This window comes from Callithrix jacchus, chromosome 7 (assembly GCF_049354715.1).
Source record: "Callithrix jacchus isolate 240 chromosome 7, calJac240_pri, whole genome shotgun sequence".
Lineage (NCBI taxonomy): Eukaryota > Metazoa > Chordata > Mammalia > Primates > Cebidae > Callithrix > Callithrix jacchus.
Window position 1 is genome coordinate 102,296,272 of NC_133508.1, and position 17,267 is coordinate 102,313,538.

The 17,267-nt window shown below is 41.9% G+C and overlaps 1 pseudogene; it reads left to right on the forward strand.

Moving 5' to 3' along the window:
* Positions 1-1,412: 1,412 nt before the first annotated feature.
* LOC100407452 (large ribosomal subunit protein uL2 pseudogene) lies at positions 1,413-15,588 on the forward strand (annotated as a pseudogene).
* Positions 15,589-17,267: the final 1,679 nt, after the last annotated feature.

The following is a 17,267-nucleotide window of genomic DNA, read 5'->3' on the forward strand; positions in this document are numbered from 1 at the left end:
TGCGTGTGTGTGTGTGTGTGTGTGTGTGTGTATGTGTGTGTGTACGTGCGCGCGCCCTCCCTCCTCTGCTGCGAGAAAGGAGGCTCCGGCAGCAGACAGGCAGCATCCATCCTCCCACCCTGGGGAGCCCAGTGACCCCGGAGGGTCCAGCTCGCACCCTCTGGCTGTGGCGGTCGCCCGGCCTGGCCCCTCAAGCGCCGCAGAAGCTGTCAGCCTGCTCCCCTCCTCCGGCTGCCTTCACTCGCCGGTCCGCCCCAGAGCTCGCTCTCCTTCCCGGGGGATCTGTACCGTTGTTGGCTACGTTCATAGGAGTCTCACTATTGCCATGAGCCTGGATATAATAGAGTTTAAAGGCCGCCGTATTTCCTAAGTTTTAAAACAGTTTGCTTCGATGCTGTTGTTTATCACAACCGCGTGGCAACACCAGGCACAATCTAATGTTGGTTCCAAGCCTTCTCCTCTTTCTTTACCCCCGTTTTCTCCCTTTTCCCAAAGTGGGACACACCCTAGTGTGGTGTTCAATGGGGATTGGTTTTGTGGGGATGGACCATTCACTACGGATTGATTTAAGAACCGCTTATTTAAGTAAGTGATTGTTCAGGGTCAGAGAGGATTGTTTCAGAAGACAGTTGCATAGAGCAAGGTGGATTCGTGTTACACTGATCTTATTCACATTCAGAAGGCGTGATAGACATTTCATTCTTTCCGAAGTTCACGGTTGCTGAAAAAAAAATTTGCGAACTCTGCCACGTTTTCCGGTGAGATCGAGAATTTTGTACTCGTTTACTACTGGGTTCTTTTCAGGAGCTTTCACTTTTGTTTCTCTTGAGTTTCCTTTCTGATTTTGTTTTTGTTTTTGTTTTTGTTTTTCGTTTTGTTTTGTTTTTGCCTTTTATTTCACAATTCAGAGCAGAAAGGGACTCCATAGTTGAATAGGGTTCCTGGCTTTACAGGCAGAGAAACAGAGGCTCTGAGAGAGCTAGGAGTTGCTCTAGAGCACACATTTAATTAGAGCCCAGCTTCGATTATGCCCTGTTCACCTGTCATTTCTCTTAGGGGATGGCGTTAGAAGATGGGGTGGGGACAGGACTCACGGAACATTGGTATGTGATTGTTGTGAATTATTTTTATTAGACTCACGGAGTTGACCCCTCTCTCCTTTGTGCACCCACTGTGTGGTTTTTACATTTATTTCCTGGCGCCTGTCACAGATGAGGGTACAGCACAGTTGCCGCATCTCCCTCTGAGGGTGAGCTCTGAGGGCCAGGCCCATGCGATATTTATTTTCTATCTCCCATGTTTAGCACCATGCCTAGCAATGAATGAGCAAATGAAGGCCTGAAGAGGATCTTTTCCATAATTCCGTCCTAGGAAATTTCTTGCATGTTTCTGGTGAAACTAGAACACCGGAGATGCTTTTTGAGTCTTACACCTTTGTAGACCATTTTTAGCAGGCGTCTTTATTTACAAAGCCAGGCAAAACATGTTTCGCTTTTCTAAATTTTTTTTTTCTTTGAGACGGAATTTCACTCTTGTTGCCCAGGTTGGAGTACAATGGCAGTGATCTCGGCTCACCGCAACTTTCGCCTCCTGGGTTCAAGCGATTCTCCTGTCTCAGCCTTCCGAGTCGCTGGGATTACAGGTGCATGCCACCACACCCAGCTAATTTTGTATTTTTAGTAGAGGCAGAGTTTCTCCATGTTGGTCAGGCTGGTCTTGAACTTCCGACCTCAGGTGATCCACCCCACCTCGGCCTCCCAAAGTGCTGGTATTACAGGCATGAGCCACTGCGCAAGGCTCTTTTTCTCAAATTTTTAAATCAACTGCTTTCCCCCCATAATTTTAAGATATTTGGTTCCTCTTGTTTAAATTCTTTCATATAAATAAATTAGTTATGTCAACACTTGTACTTTACGACTTGCTTTCGCTTTTATAGACTCCAAAAGTTTGGTAAAGTTTAAGCTGTGATTTCACCTCGCACAGACTGGAAGAAAATCATCATGGGCAGACAAGACTCTGATTCTTCCTGGGATCAGTGAACTGGGAGGCTGGCGGTTGAGCAGGCAAAAGAGGGCTGTTGAAAAGATGTTAGCGTCAGGCAAAAAGCACACATTTACCAAAAAACAAACAAAAGCAGAGAACAACTGCTGTATACAATTGTATTTACAGCTCAGAGGAGGATCTGGATTGTCACGGATGAATTCTTACACATGTGGACTGTTAAGGTTCCATTGCATATCTGAACATGATCTGCATGTATTCCTCTGGATGGGGTAAATGAAGTTGGTATGACTGATTATAACGTCTACAACCCATATGTTTAATCCCTGATAACAACAGTGTGATTATAATTTAAATGTAACATCAGTTTGCAGTCAAGGTGGAGATGCAGTCTAATCATATATGTAAAGTCATTTGTCCTTTTAATTATAAAACTGAACAGAAAAAAAGAACATGGCCAAAAACATATAAGAAATACCTTCATATCTCGTCCTACACACGTGTACTCACATATTTTTTAAAAAATTAAACTTTAGTTTTCTGAGATATCATGTAGTGGCTGATTAAAGGAAGTTCTTATAAGCACCTCACCGATCTTCCTCTCTCCAGTATATACTTAAAAATGACAATTCCTGGAGTCATAGTGAGAGCATAGACTTTGGAGTCTGATGCTAATCTCTGCTCTGCCAATTTGTTAACTATGTCAGTCTGGGCAAGTTACTTATTTGTGAGTCTATGTTTCTTTTTTTCTTCCTGAGACAGAATCTCACTCTTGTTGCCCAAACTGTGGTGCAGTAGCACCAGCTCGGCTCACTGCAACCTCCGCCTCCTGGGTTCAAGCAATTCTACCTCAGCCATCTGACTAGCTGGGATTACAGGCACCCGCCACCACACCGGGCTAATTTTTGTATTTTTAGTAGAGACGTGGTTCCATCATCTTGTCCAGACTGGTCTTGAACTCCTGACCTCATGATCCACCTGCCTCAGCCTCCCAAAGTGCTGGGATTACAGATGTGAGCCACTGCACCTGGCCATTTCTTAGTTTCTTTACCCATAACATGAGCATTATAACAGTTCGAAGAAGAGTTTTTAGAACTGAAGTGTAATCAAAATGTATTAAAACATATGTAAAGCATCTAGCATGATACTTGGAACATAATTTTCAATAAAGGGTCATTATAATAATTTTTAAATTGCATTTTTATTTACCTCATCCGCTTCCCAGAATTATTCTTTCCCTTTTCGCTGCCTGATCTTAGAAATTCAGTAAACCAACTATTAATGAAAGTTCTGTGCTAGGAAGATAAATTAGGTTAGTTCCTGCCCTCAAAAAGTTCACACTTCAGCTTTGGAAGAGACACAGATACAAGGAACTATACTGTTACTGGTAACTAAAGGAGAAGACCACTTTGTACCAGTTTGTTTCTCTACCTGAGATGTATTTAAGATTTTTTTTTTCTGAGATTTACTAATTTCCACATATGATAAAGCTTGTGGAAGCAGGAAAATTCAAGAAAAAAATTCACATTTTCACATAAATGAAGAATATTATCTTTAAAATTTCATCTAATCAGTATAATTATTCAGCTTTAAAAAACAATTTTCTGGTCCATTATAAGAGGCAAGCTTCTGCTGCATTCATGTGAAAAATATGCCGGGTTGTACCTTTCAAGTAATGTTGGAGAAATGTAGTTAATAGGAAGCACTTCTGGTTGTTAATTAATTAGGCCACTTTAATCAAGAACTATTTTCTGAGATACTTATTCCCAGCCCTGGGTCAGGTGCTAAAGAAACAAAGATGATGGGCTGGGGCCAGTGGCTCACGCCTGTAATCCCAGCACTTTGGGAGGCCGAGACGGGTGGATCACAAGGTCAGGAGATAGAGACAATTCTGGCCAACATGGTGAAACCCTGTATCTATTAAAAAACAAAAATAAAAACAAAAATTAGCTAGGCATGGTGGTGCGCGCCTGTAGTCCCAGCTACTTGGGAGGCTGAAACAGGAGAATCACTTGAACCTGAGAGGTAGAAGTTGCAGTGAACCGAGATCTTGCCACTGCACTCCAGCCTGGTGACAAAGCAAGACTCCATCTCAAAATAAACAAACAAACAAAAACAAAAAACCACCAAGAGTAGCTCTTAAAAGAATAGTTTGGTCTTTACAGCCCAAGTGAACCTGGGAGCCTTGCTGGTTTTAAGCAGGACTTTGAGGTGGGTTAAGTTATTTTCAGTTTCCCTCAAATCTGAACTATTGAAATAGCTTTCGGATCTCTCAATTCCTGTCCTTCTGATCTCTGTTTTGTTTTCCACAGGGCTACTACAATGATTCTAAAATGCAAACCCTGTTATACTATTCCCTGCTTTAAAAACTTTCCTGGCTCCCATTATCTGCTGAGCATGGCACACAGGCCCTTTATGATCTTGCTCTGCCAAGCCTTCCAGCCTCATTCTTCATCACACCCACAGGAAGAGTTACCACATTTAGTAAATAAAAATATGAGATGCCTAGTTAAATATAAATTTCAGATAAACAATAACTTTTTGGCATAAACATGTCCCAAATATTGCATGATACTTCCTTATACTAAAATATTTCCATTGTTTATCTGAAATCCAAATTTCAGTAGGCATCCTGTATTTTATCTGGCAACCCTACTCATGCCGGACTGATTGATTAACTTTCCATTCCTTACTAGTCTCTTCTTCCCTCTGCAGGTGCCTGATAACCTCTACACCATGTCCCTTATCCACATGATATTCTTTGCTGCTACTTCAAAGCCAGACATGGAGTTCTGGAACTCTGCGGGTGTGAGCTTGGAATCCAGTATGCCTGAGGATGGGCCTCGCCACCTGTGTGCTTTGTTTACTATCTGGGCTTCTGCCCCAGTTCCTGTTCACCCTTTCCATTCTCCCTCCTGGAACTGGAGTTCTGCCCTGAACCCCAGTTTACTTGGCCGGAGCCCACATATGGTTTTTCACCCTTGCCAGGTCTCACTCTGGGACTGTGGATAAGAGCTTTTCTCGCAGCTGCTGGCTGGGCTTCTGATCTAAACTGGATAGATCATTGAAACTTGCCACAGATGCTGCTACCTTTTTGTCTTGCTTGCTACAAAAGATGGAAAAGAAATTCAGATGAAATCAAGCATGTGAAGTAGTTTGTAAAGTGTAAACTCTCTATTATGATAGTTTAACTTACAAAGTTTAAGCTCTTACTGGTATTGCACATGAAAGCCTCACTCTAAAGTGCACCAGATTCCTCTTGTTTCTTTTCATGCCCAGTGATATATGATGCTGAAAATGATGTGGAAATTTTCCAAATGTTCTCAAATTTTGATTAATACATTCTGCCACACTGGTTATTGCATTATGGATGGAGATGGGAGAATCGCTTGAACCTGGAAGGTGGTAGTTACAGTGAGCCAACATCACACCACTGCACTCCAGCCTGGGCAGCTGAGCGAGACTCCATCTAAAAAATAAAAATAAAAATTTGATTTTACAAATCAGAACTTACCTCTTAACAACTGAAACCAAAGTCTCATGAACTATGTCTTATCCTAAGTATGCGTAATACCCTGATATTTTCTATTTTATTTCATTTTTTAAAAATTGTTCAACCTGTCAAGTTAATTTTGTAACTCATTAATGGATTGTGACTTGCATTTTGCCAGTTGCTGATATGCACTATCCAACGAGATTCCCTATATTAACCAACTGATGGGGACAGTTGTTAAATATAATTGTTAAATGTTTACCTCATTTGGTGCTGAGTCCATAAATCACCCTGCCCACTAAAGGAATGAGACCACCACAATGAGGTGAGTAAGTCACAGTTGTTCCCACTGATAAGATCAGCAAGCACAGTACTGTAGCCAGACCTTCAAAGCTACCTGAGGTTAATACATATAATTCCTGGGAGGGCCATTTCTAAAAAGGGATAGCTGCAAAATTACCACAACTACATTTATGTTAGAATAGAAGGACATTATTTAGGGGCAACTCTTTCTTAGATTCCTTAAATTATTCCTGGTTGGATTAAAAAGACTTTTAGGTTTCTGAGGTTTCAGTTCAATTTCAGAGATAAGAAAACATAAAATGAAAGTGCCCTCACTGCTATGATTTTGTTTTACTCTCCTTTTCCCTAAATGGTGAGCACATTAGTCTAATATTCAGATTTCACTCTAATAGCCTGCTTTGAGAATCTGGGAAACACTAGATTTTAAAGAAAATAAGGGGGAAAAGTGTGTGTGTGTGTGTGTGTGTGTTCCAAATGGAATGGAAAGAATACAAAACATGTAAGGAATTCTTATGATACAGGTAGTCAATCTAGTCCTCTTCGGTTCGTCTCCTTCCCCTGACATGTCTTCCCTAATTTACAGCTGCCTAATTCTTTTTTTATTTTCATTCTGATAGAGTTTTAGTTTTGTTTATTTTGTTGATCTTGGAAAGATCAGTTTCACCTCAGTGGTGCGCAAAAGCTGGATTAGAGAGAATTTAAGAGACAATGATAGGAGAGGGGAACTGGAGGCAGCTGGTATAGACAACTGGCTACAAGGGTTACAGAGAAATAAGATGGTAACCAATAAGGGAAGTGAAGTGCAGTTAAGAGTTTATTTTTATTTTGTTTTTGTTTTTTGAGACTTAGTTTCACTCTTGTCCCCCAGGCTGGAGTGCAATGGCGTGATCTTGGCTCACTGCAACCTCCAATTTTCCTGCCTCAGCTTCCTGAGTAGCTGGGATTACAGGTGCTTGCCACCACACCTGGCTAATTTTTGTATTTTTAGTAGAGACAGGGTTTCACCATGTTGGCCAGGCTGGTTTCAAACTCCTGACCTCAGGTGATGTGCCTGCCTTGGCCTCCCAAAGTGCTGGGATTATAGGTATGAGCCACCTCGCCTGGCCAAGATTTTTGTTTTTTAAATGGTTGACACAACAGCATGGTTGTATACTGTTAGAAATGATCCAGTAGAGGAAAATTTGATGATGTATGGTAGAGAGGGAGGATTTGCTGGTCTAGTGTTCTTGATTCTGCCAGAGGGATGAGATCTGATGCATAAATGGAAGCTTTTGCACAGCTGCACCAAGAGTGCTTCCTTACTGATAGGGAGAAAAGCAGGGCCTAAAGCAGCACCCCTGCATGGATAAGTGGGCAGGGTAAGAATGAATGGAAGTCCTCTTCTGATTCTTCAGTTGTCTCAATGAGGAAAGAAGCACAGTCAGCAGCTGAGAGTGAGGATGGGAGAGAAGAGAAGAACAGAGATGAAAATGTCCATTAATAGAGCAGGAGAGTGAAAGGACCAGGGAAATACAAGACATTAGCTAGGAAATAGAAAGGGCCTACTTAAATTCCTAGTGACACATTTAAAGTAAGACCAAACAGCATGGTGTGTGTGTGTTGGAGGGGCGGGAGGGTGTTTGTCTATCTGCCTGTTTTCCGTCTATGACCAGCTCATGGGTACAGAAACGGTATGAATGAAAAGTTGGATTTAACTGGAGTTGCAATTTTGCCCACCAGCATGACAGAATTAAGGTGGTCAGGGAGTTCAGAGAGTGATTACACAGATAGACTCTGAAATTGAAGTTGCTTAAAGATGGACTTGAGGGCTTCAAATGGTTAGGGCCGTTAAAACAGAAATGGTGCCTCCTTCTGCTCTTTGCATGACTGGCTCCCTCTTGTGGTTCAGTCATTCTATGATCTCACCCTTTTAACTGCAGAGAACTTGTTTTCTTAATACTTTCTTTCATCCATCCACCCAGCTATGTATGCTCTGTGCTCTGCTTTATACTATTAGAATAGAGGCTCCATGAGAGCAAGCACCTTGTCAGTAATATTCATTGTTTTATAGTCACAGCACTTATTTGACTTATTAGGCAGAGTGAAGACAACAAGTATTTGATGGAAGAGTGATGAATGACTCGGGCATGATTTTAAGGCCTTTGCCATCCTGCACGTGGTCTTCCACATGTGCTCCTGTTCGTCAGTTTTCTCTTTCTAATCACCACTAAGAGAAAGAAGATGCTTCCCCAGGGTGAGAGCTACTTGCTAATCAATCCACTCCAGATCTCCCACATGGCCTTCCAAGGTTGTGGGGAGGAAAGCTCAAGGGGAAATTTACCCCAGAGTTACTCAGGCACCAGATGTTTCAGAGGTCGGCCAAAGAGGAAGGAGGTGCCATGAAGGCATAAGTGCTTTCCATTTTGTTTTTAATTTTTTTTTCAAGACAGGGTCTCACTTTGTCTCCCAGGCTGGAGTGCAGTGGTACAATCTCTGCTCGCTGCAACCTCCGCCTTATGGGCTCAGGTGATTTTCCTGCCTTAGCCTCCTGAGTAGCTGACACTACAGGTATGCACTATCATGCCCAGCTAATTTTTGTATTTTATATAATGACAGGGTTTTGCCATGTTGCCCAAGCTGGTCTTGAACTCATGGCTCAAGCGATTCACCCGCCTCTGCCTCCCAAAGTGCAGGGATTATAGGTGTGAGCCACCACATCCAGCCTAGAACACTTTCATCACCACAAAAAGTCCCCTCTTGCCTATTTGCAACCCATCTCTGCTCCTACCCTCAGCCCTTGGCAACCACTGATCTTTCTTTCTCTATAGTTTTGCCTTTTCTAGAATTTTCATACAAACAGATTCACACAATATGTAGTTCTTTGTGTCTGAGTTCTTCAATTTCTTATCATGCTTTTATTGTGAATAATATTCTACCCTGTAGATACACAACATTTGGTTATTGAGTTGCCAGGTGATGGACATTGTTTCCAGTTTTGGGCCATTATGAATATACTGCCATGAATATTTGTATACACATCTTTCTGTGGACATACACTTTTTATTCCTCCTGGGTAGATACCTCGGAGTTGAACTGCTAAGTTGAATAAGTTTAAGTGGCTGCACCATTTTACGTTCCTACCAACAATATATGAGTTTCTCCATATCCTGGCCAACACTTGGTCAGTCTTTTTGGTTTTAGCCATTCTAGTAGGTGTGTAGTGGTATCTCATTTTGGTTTTAATTTACATTCTTCTGATAACTTATGATGTTCAGCATCTTTTCTTGTGCTTATTTACTATTTACATATCTTCTTTGGGAAGAAGTGATTGCTTAAATATTTTGTGCATTTCTTTCTTTTTCTTGAGACAGCGTGTCACTTTGTCAACCAGGCTGGAGTACAGTGGCACAATCACGGCTCAATGCAGCCTCAACCTCCCAGGTGCTAGTGATCCTCCCACCTCATTCCCCCAAGTAGCTAGGACCAGAGGTGTATGCCACAATACTTGGCTAATAGTTGTATTGGTTTGTATTATTTTGTTCCACCCTGTCACCCAGGCTGGTCTTGAACTCTTGGGCTCAAGCTGTCTACCGGCCCCAGCCTCCCAAAGTGCTGGAATTACATGCAACTGTGCATGGTCTATTTTGTTCATTTCTTACTGGGTTGTTTATTTTCTTATTGCCAAATTTTAGAAGTTTTAAATATATTATGGATGCAAGTCCTTTATCAGATGTATGTCTTGCAAATATTTTCATTTGTCAGTGGTGTCTTTTGAAGAGCAAAAGTTTTAATTTTTATAAAGTTTCAACTTGTCAACTTTTTGATTGCTCATGCTTTTTCTGTCATGTGCAGGAAATCAGCCTAATCCAAGTTTGCAAAGATTTTGTTCTGTTTTATTCAAGTTGTTGTATATAGTGTGAAGTAAAGATCAAATTTCATCTTTTTGCATATGGTTATTCAGCCGTTCCAGCACCTTCTGTTCAAAAGACTATTCTTTCCCCATTGAATTACTTGGCATATTTCCTGAAAATCAACTGAACCAAAGTGTGGGCCGCACAGTGGGTCATGCCTGTAATCCTAGCACTTTGGGAGGACAAGATGGGCAGATCACCTGAGGTCCGGAGTTCAAGACCAGTATGGCTAACATGGAGAAACCCCATCTTTACTAAAAAAAATATATAAAAATTAGCCAGGCATGGTGGCGCACATCTGCAATCCCAGCTACTTAGGAGACTGAGGTAGGAGTATTGCTTGAACCTGACAGGCAGAGGTTGCAGTGAGCCAAGACTGCCACTGCACTCCAGCCTGGGCAACAGAGTGAGACTCCATCTCAAAAACAACTACAACAACAAGAACAACACAAAATGTGAAGGTCTGCTACTGGACTTTCTATTCTTCCAGTTATCTAAATGTCTATTGTTGTGTCTTTATAACCCTTCTTTGATTACCATAGCAGTGGAGTAAGTTTTAGAATCAGGTAAATCCTTCAACTTTTTCTTTTTCAAAATTGTTTTACTTTTCTGGATTCTTTGCACTTTCATATAGACTTTTTTTTGCCACATGAAAGTTATTAGCTTATTAATATTCTCATGAAAAGGCCAAACACAGTGGCTGCAGATAATGTCATTGCAGCATCTTTACTCCTTTGACTTTTTGCCAGCAACACCATTGTCCTTTGCAGTCCCCTGACTTTCTTCTTTCTGTTCTGGTGTTCTTTCTTTTTTAATTTTTTTGAGGTGGAGTCTCACTCTGTTACCCAGGCTGGAGTGCAGTGGTGTGATTTTGGCTCACTGCAACCTCCACCTCTGGTTCAAGTGATTCTCATGCCTCAGCCTCCTAAGTAGCTGGAATTACAGGTGCACACCACCACACCTGGCTAATTTTTGTATTTTTAGTAGAGACGGGGTTTCACCATGTTGGTCAGGCTGGTCTCAAAATCCTGACCTCGTGATCCACCTCCCTCGACCTCCCAAAGTGCTAGGATTACAGGCATGAGCCACCATGCCCAGCCTGTTCTGGTGTTCCCTTTGCTGCTTTCTTGAGGTCTTTTCCTTCTCATCCAGGTCATGTCTTGTAAGTCTATGTTTGGCTTCATTTTTCTTTGCATAATCCAAGGAACCATAAATCATTTTAAAGCCAGTTGTCTTGCCACCACCAAAATGAGTTCTGAATCCAAATACATTCCTGCCAGCAATGTATGAGTTTCTCCATATCCAGGTCAACACTAGTTCACTTGGTCAATCTTTTTTGTTTTAGCCATTCTAGTAACTGTGTAGTGGTACCTCATTTTTTTTTTTTTTTGACAGAGTCTAGCTCTGTTGCCCAGGCTATAGTGCAGTGGCATGATCTTGGCTCACTGCAACCTCTGCCTCCCAGGTTCAAGCGATTCTTCTGCCTCAGCCTCCTGAGTAGCTGGGATTACAGGTGCCCGCCACTGCACCTGGCTAATTTTTGTATTTTTAGTAGAGATGAGGTTTCACCATCTTGGCGAGGCTGATCTCAAACTCCTGATCTCATGATCCACCCACCTCAGCCTACCAAAGTGTCATTTGGTTTTAATTTGCATATTTCTGATGATTTATGATGTTCAGCATCTTTTTTATTTTGAGACAGAGTCTCACTCTGTTACCCAGCCTGGAGTGCAGTGGCATGATCATATAATATCTCACTGCTACTTCAAACTCCTGGGCTTAAGGGATTCTCCCACCTCAGCCTCTGGAGTAGCTAGGACTACAGGCACATGGAACTATACCCAGCAATTTTATTTTATTTATTTTTTTAGTAGAGATGGGATCTCACTATGTTGCCCAGGCTGCTCTCAAGCAATCTCCAGCCATGGCCTCCCAAAATATTGGGATTCCAGGCTTGAGCCACCGCATCCAGCCTACATTGGATTTATATGTCAATATTGGGAAATTGTCGTCTTAACAGTATTGACTCTTCCAACCTATGGACATCATATCTCTCCCATTTTATATAAGTCATTTTAAATTATCTTAGCAGAATTTTGTACAAGTTTGCCCTTCTCTTATCTAATTTGTTTCTAAGTATCTTGTTCTTTTGATGCACATTAAACACACTTACTAGTTATGATACCTTTTTGTAGATTCTTTCCAGTTTCTTACATACAAGATGAAAACATACAATGTTGCTTGAAAATCACAGTAGCTTTTAAAGTCTTTGCTCACTGCATCTCAGTTAACCCTCTCACTCCCTGCAGCACCCAAGACCATAGCTCAAAAATATCCAAGTGCTTCTCTTCTTCTTCTTCTTTTTTTTTTTTTTGAGACGGAGTTTCACTCTTGTTACCCAGGCTGGAGTGCAATGGCGAGATCTTGGCTCACCACAACCTCCGCCTCCCGGGTTCAGGCAATTCTCCTGCCTCAGCCTCCTGAGTAGCTGAGATTACAGGCACACACCACCGTGCCCAGCTAATTTTTTGTATTTTTAGTAGAGACGGGGTTTTATTATGTTGACCAGGATGGTCTCGATCTCTTGACCTAGTGATCCACCCGACTTGGCCTCCCAAAGTGCTGGGATTACAGGCGGGTGTCTCTAAATTTCTCCTAAAGATTGGAATGTGCCACCGACAGTAATGTTGATCTTCTACTATGGTAGTGTGCTATGTCCATCTCTAATACAAAGATAAATATGTCACAAAAACCATGAGTTCACGCACTGAAAAGAATCCTTTTCCCCTTTGTCTTTGTGACTTGTGTGCATCTTCGCTTTAGTTATTGACCAACCATCCTGAAGATGGTTATACTCTTTCACATAAACTTTCTGTCCGTAGTAATTTTGTCTTTGCTCTCATCTATTACTTATTTTATCATTTTATTCTCAGAAGATATTCTTATTTTTAATCTTCAAAAGATATGTGTGCGTGTGTGTGTGTGTGTGTGTGTGTGCCTGTGCAGGGGTGGGGTGGGCATCTAGTGATTATGCTCAGTTATCATCCATTACTTGAGCCACACTATCCATCAATTAAACTCTTTACAATCCTTTTACATGTATCACTTTAGCCTCCAATTGATCTATCTGTGCAACTGGCTTTTGGACCTGTTTAGGACTTTATTTAGTTCTCTCACAATTACATCTAGACCACTGGGATATTTTTGGACCCTGATTCTGCCATTCAGCCTATTAGTTATCCCCCAAAAATTCATGCTTTCTCATATTTGGGCAGTAGATCATAGTCTTTAGCCAAGTAAATTTTGAATGAAAAGCTTATAGCAGAGGCAGACCACTGTGGCATAGCACTGGAGACTTTCTCTCTGGTTGCTTTTGATCAGCAATTAGTACTCTTTAGGAATGACTGCTCTGCTAATTACACGTAAACTTGCCTATGCTTTCCTTCTTCAACTGTAAAATGACGATAATAATAGTACCCACCTCACAAGACTTGTAAGGATTAGATGACCAAACATGTAATGAACTCACAGTAGTACCTGCCACAGAGAAGTGCGCAAGAAAGTGAGTCATGTTGGGCGTCGTGGCTCATGACTGTAATTGCAGCACTTTGGGAGGTCGAGGTGGGAAGATTGCTTGAGCTCAGGAGTTCAAGACCAGCCTGGACAACATAGGGAGACTTGGTCTCTAAAAAAAAAAAGGAAAGTGAGTCATTATTATTTGGGGAAGAAAAGACTCTACAGTCAATAGCTTGGCCTTTATCCTTGCTTTTTAATCTCCTACCTGTGTGCATCCTTAGACCGTTATTTAACTCTTGTCAGTTTCTTCATCTTAAAATAATTGTAAAAACAATGCCTTACTCTAAATTTTCTTGTGAGGATTAAATAAAATAATGCAGATAGAGTAACACCATGCACAACACTCAATCAGTATTTGTTGCAGTGATAATTACTGACATTCGAGTTGTACACATATTTATCTCCCCTCCACCACGATCCTCCTGCCAAATTATTTCCAAAAGCTTGAGGATATTCAGATACATTGCATTTATAGCACTTCCTTGATCAACCTACTTGATAACTTAGTAGTCAGTTTAGAGTATTAGGGTTAATTTATCTTTTAAAATTCTTCTAAAATTATAAAATGCAAGCAAAATTATAATTTAAATGTTTAATATATATATATTATGGCTAGAATGTTAATTTTTGGTTCATTTTATGAGACTCTAGACTTGTATATGCTATATGTAGCATTTATAAGAGCACACTGTGGACCAGCTCTTGAAAAATTGGGTTCATTTTATAGGCTGTGAGGCACAATTTGGCTATTCAAAATTATTAAGGCATATGTTTGTCTTTATCACTGCTTCTTCCTTTGATTTATTTGGTGCTGAGAATGTAGCTGAGGAATGCAACCACCAATGACAAAGCTGTTTCTATGAGAAAATAGTCTGCCCTTCAATGATCAATTGTGATATGGAATCTAGGACTCACTGTGGTGGAAGCAGATGCTGCTTGCCAAATCACAACACTCTTTCTGTGTTAGAAAAAGACATCCCAAATCTTAAAGGTAGGAATTCCACAACATAAACAATTCAGAAGTTAATGCCTTAGAGCAACTAAGAATTTAAGATTTGATTTTTTTTTGGTGTAGTTTTTTTCAAAGTAGTGTGTCAAATTTTCTAAAAGCATCTATCTGTGTGGGTAATACAAAATGTTGCAAGTCGGTTTTTTCCTCTTTCAGCCACGCTTGTGAGCAGAACTCGTCGCCAAGGGCCGCGTGATCCGTGGACAGAGGTCAGGGCGCCGGGTCTGTGTTCTGCGCACACGTGAAGCACCGTAAGGGCGCCGTGTGCCTGCGCGCCGTGGATTTCGCCAAGCCGCATGGCTACATCAAGGGCATCGTGAAGGACATCATCCACGACCTGGGCCTCAGCGCGCCCCTAGCCAAGGTGGTCTTCCGGGATCCCTACCGGTTTAAGAAGAGGGCGGAGCTGTTCATTGCCACCGAGAGCATTCACACCGGCCAGTTTGTGTATTGCGGCAAGAGGGCCCCCCCGCTCAACACTGACAATGTGCTCCCTGTGGGCACCATGCCTGAGGGTACGATTGTGTGCTGCCTGGAGGAGAAGCCTGGAGACTGTGGCAAGCTGGCCCAGGCATCAGGGAACTATGCCACCGTTTTCTCCCACAGCCCTGAGACCAAGAAGACCCATGTGAAGCTGCCCTCTGGCTCCAAGAAGATTATCTCCTCGGCCAACAGAACTGTGGTTGGTGTGGTGGCTGGAGGTGGCTGAACTGACAAACCCATCTTGAAGTGTGGCCGGGCCTATCACAAATATAAGACAAAGAGGAACTGTTGGTCACAGGTGCGGGGAGTGGCCATGAACCCTGTGGAGCATCCATTTGAAGGTGGCAACCACCATCACATCGGCACGCCCTCCGCCATCCGCAGAGATGCCCCAGCTGGCCGCAAAGTGGGTCTCATAGCTGCCGGTGGGACTGAACGTCTCCGGGGAACCAAGACTATGCAGGAGAAAGAGAACTAGTGATGAGGGGCTCAATAAAGTTTGTCTTTATGTCAAAAAAAAAAAAAAAGTTGCAAGTCAAATATACTTGCATTTTATTTTCTGTCCTGTGCACTGTTAAAAAGAATTGGGGCACATTACCTATCAATTTTATTTCCTTTTTTCCCTGAAATGCAGATAAAAATTACAAAAGATTAGATGATAAATATAAAGCACAGAACATAGTACCTGGCACGTGGTAGGTGCTCAATGACTGTTTCCTTCCTTTTTCCTTGTAATTGATGGTCCATTACAAAATACATACCAAAGGAAAAGATGCCAAAAGCCTGGTCGATTTGGGTACTTCTATGTCGAAGATACCATCCATGCCCCTTATAAGCGATTCAGAAAATTAACATGAGCCTCAACTTCCACCTTGCTGTGAATTCCTGAAAGGTGGCAACAAATCGTTTTAGAGTATCTTAGAACTGAGAAAATCCGACTGTGATGCTACAGAATATTGGCTCCTCTGCTGTATGTTCAGTTCTCCTCTCAATAGTTGCTTGCTGTGGTTTCTTAGGTTACAGGTACAATGAGTGGACTGGGGCTTCAATATATGGGTAGAGGCTTATTATTATTATTATTGGCTTTAATATGACTATGGCTTATGCCTGATTATTTCTGGACTTCAGCCATCCCTGTCATTATCAGATCTGCTGATCATCAGTCATTTCAGGGCCAAAAACAACAAAAGCACCAGAAACTGAAATACTGAGGACAATATAATCAACTCTGTTATTCAGGGACTCATTATTTCAAATCTCCAATTGAGATTTTGTTAGAATTTCCCAACTGATGTGCATTTGAGTGTAACTTTGTTGTGTGAGTAGCAAAATGCTTTGCAAAGCAAGATAATAAACAAGATTGCCAGAGGAATGTTCAACCTGCTGAAGAAAACGGTAGGCTGAGAACACTGAGAACTCATAGAGGTTTCCATTTAAAGAACTGGAAGTGCTGGCCGAGCACGGTGGCTCATGCCTGTAATCCCAGCACTTTGGGAGGCCAAGGTGGGTGGATCATGAGGTCAGGAGTTCGAGACCAGCCTGGGCAACATAGTGAAACCCCATCTCTACTAAAAATACAAAAATTAGTGGGGCATGTTGACACACGCCTGTAGTCCGAGCTACTTGGGAGGTTGAGGCAGGAGAATCCCTTGAACCCAAGAGGCGGAGGTTGTGGTGAGCCAAGATCACCCCATTGCACTTAAGCCCGAGCAACAGAGTCAGACTCGTCTCAATAATAATAATAATAACAACAATAACAATAATTAGAAGCATGCATGTAAACACTAAGAAACCGTAATATATTTTGCTAATCTATTTTCTTCTCTGTCTCCCTCATTAGACTTGGTCTTGTTGAGAATAGGAACAATGGCCTTGTAAGAGTAGGGTTTTGTGTATGTTAGCTAAATTAGTAGGTCCTTTAGTGCTCCGTGGATGGCTTAGGTGTTAATCATATTCATGAGACTTTTACCAAACACACACACACACACACACGCATGCAGGTACAAAATTCTGTCAGTAGGATCTACTGAGCCAGAGTTAGGAATGCAAGAAGTTTGTTGGGGGTAATTATGCCTATAAAAAATAAAAGAGGGGAAGAAGCAGGATTGTGCAGGAAGAGCCTCAGACCATGAAGTGGATCTGAGAATGTCTTGGATGACCCTTTGGAAAGCTCTGGAACAAAGATTACTCATTAGAAAAGCCCCACATTAGGCAAAAACAGCCAGGCCCTAGTATTCCTACCATGCTTAGTCATTGGCTGTGGGATGCCCAAGAAAAGCATGACCTCAACTCAAAAGCTGAGACAGATCCTGAAGACACTGTAACAAATGGAGGCTACTGGCTAACTGCACAGCTTGCAACTGAGCAGCAACTTCGTTCTTAAAGGAAGATCTGAGTGATGCACCTTTGTAGTTGCCACAGCTCCCAACATAATGAATCTTCCTCATTACACAAATTCAGATATGAGGTGATTGACTCTGACTGCCCCTTCCAAAAACATCTGCCCACCTCT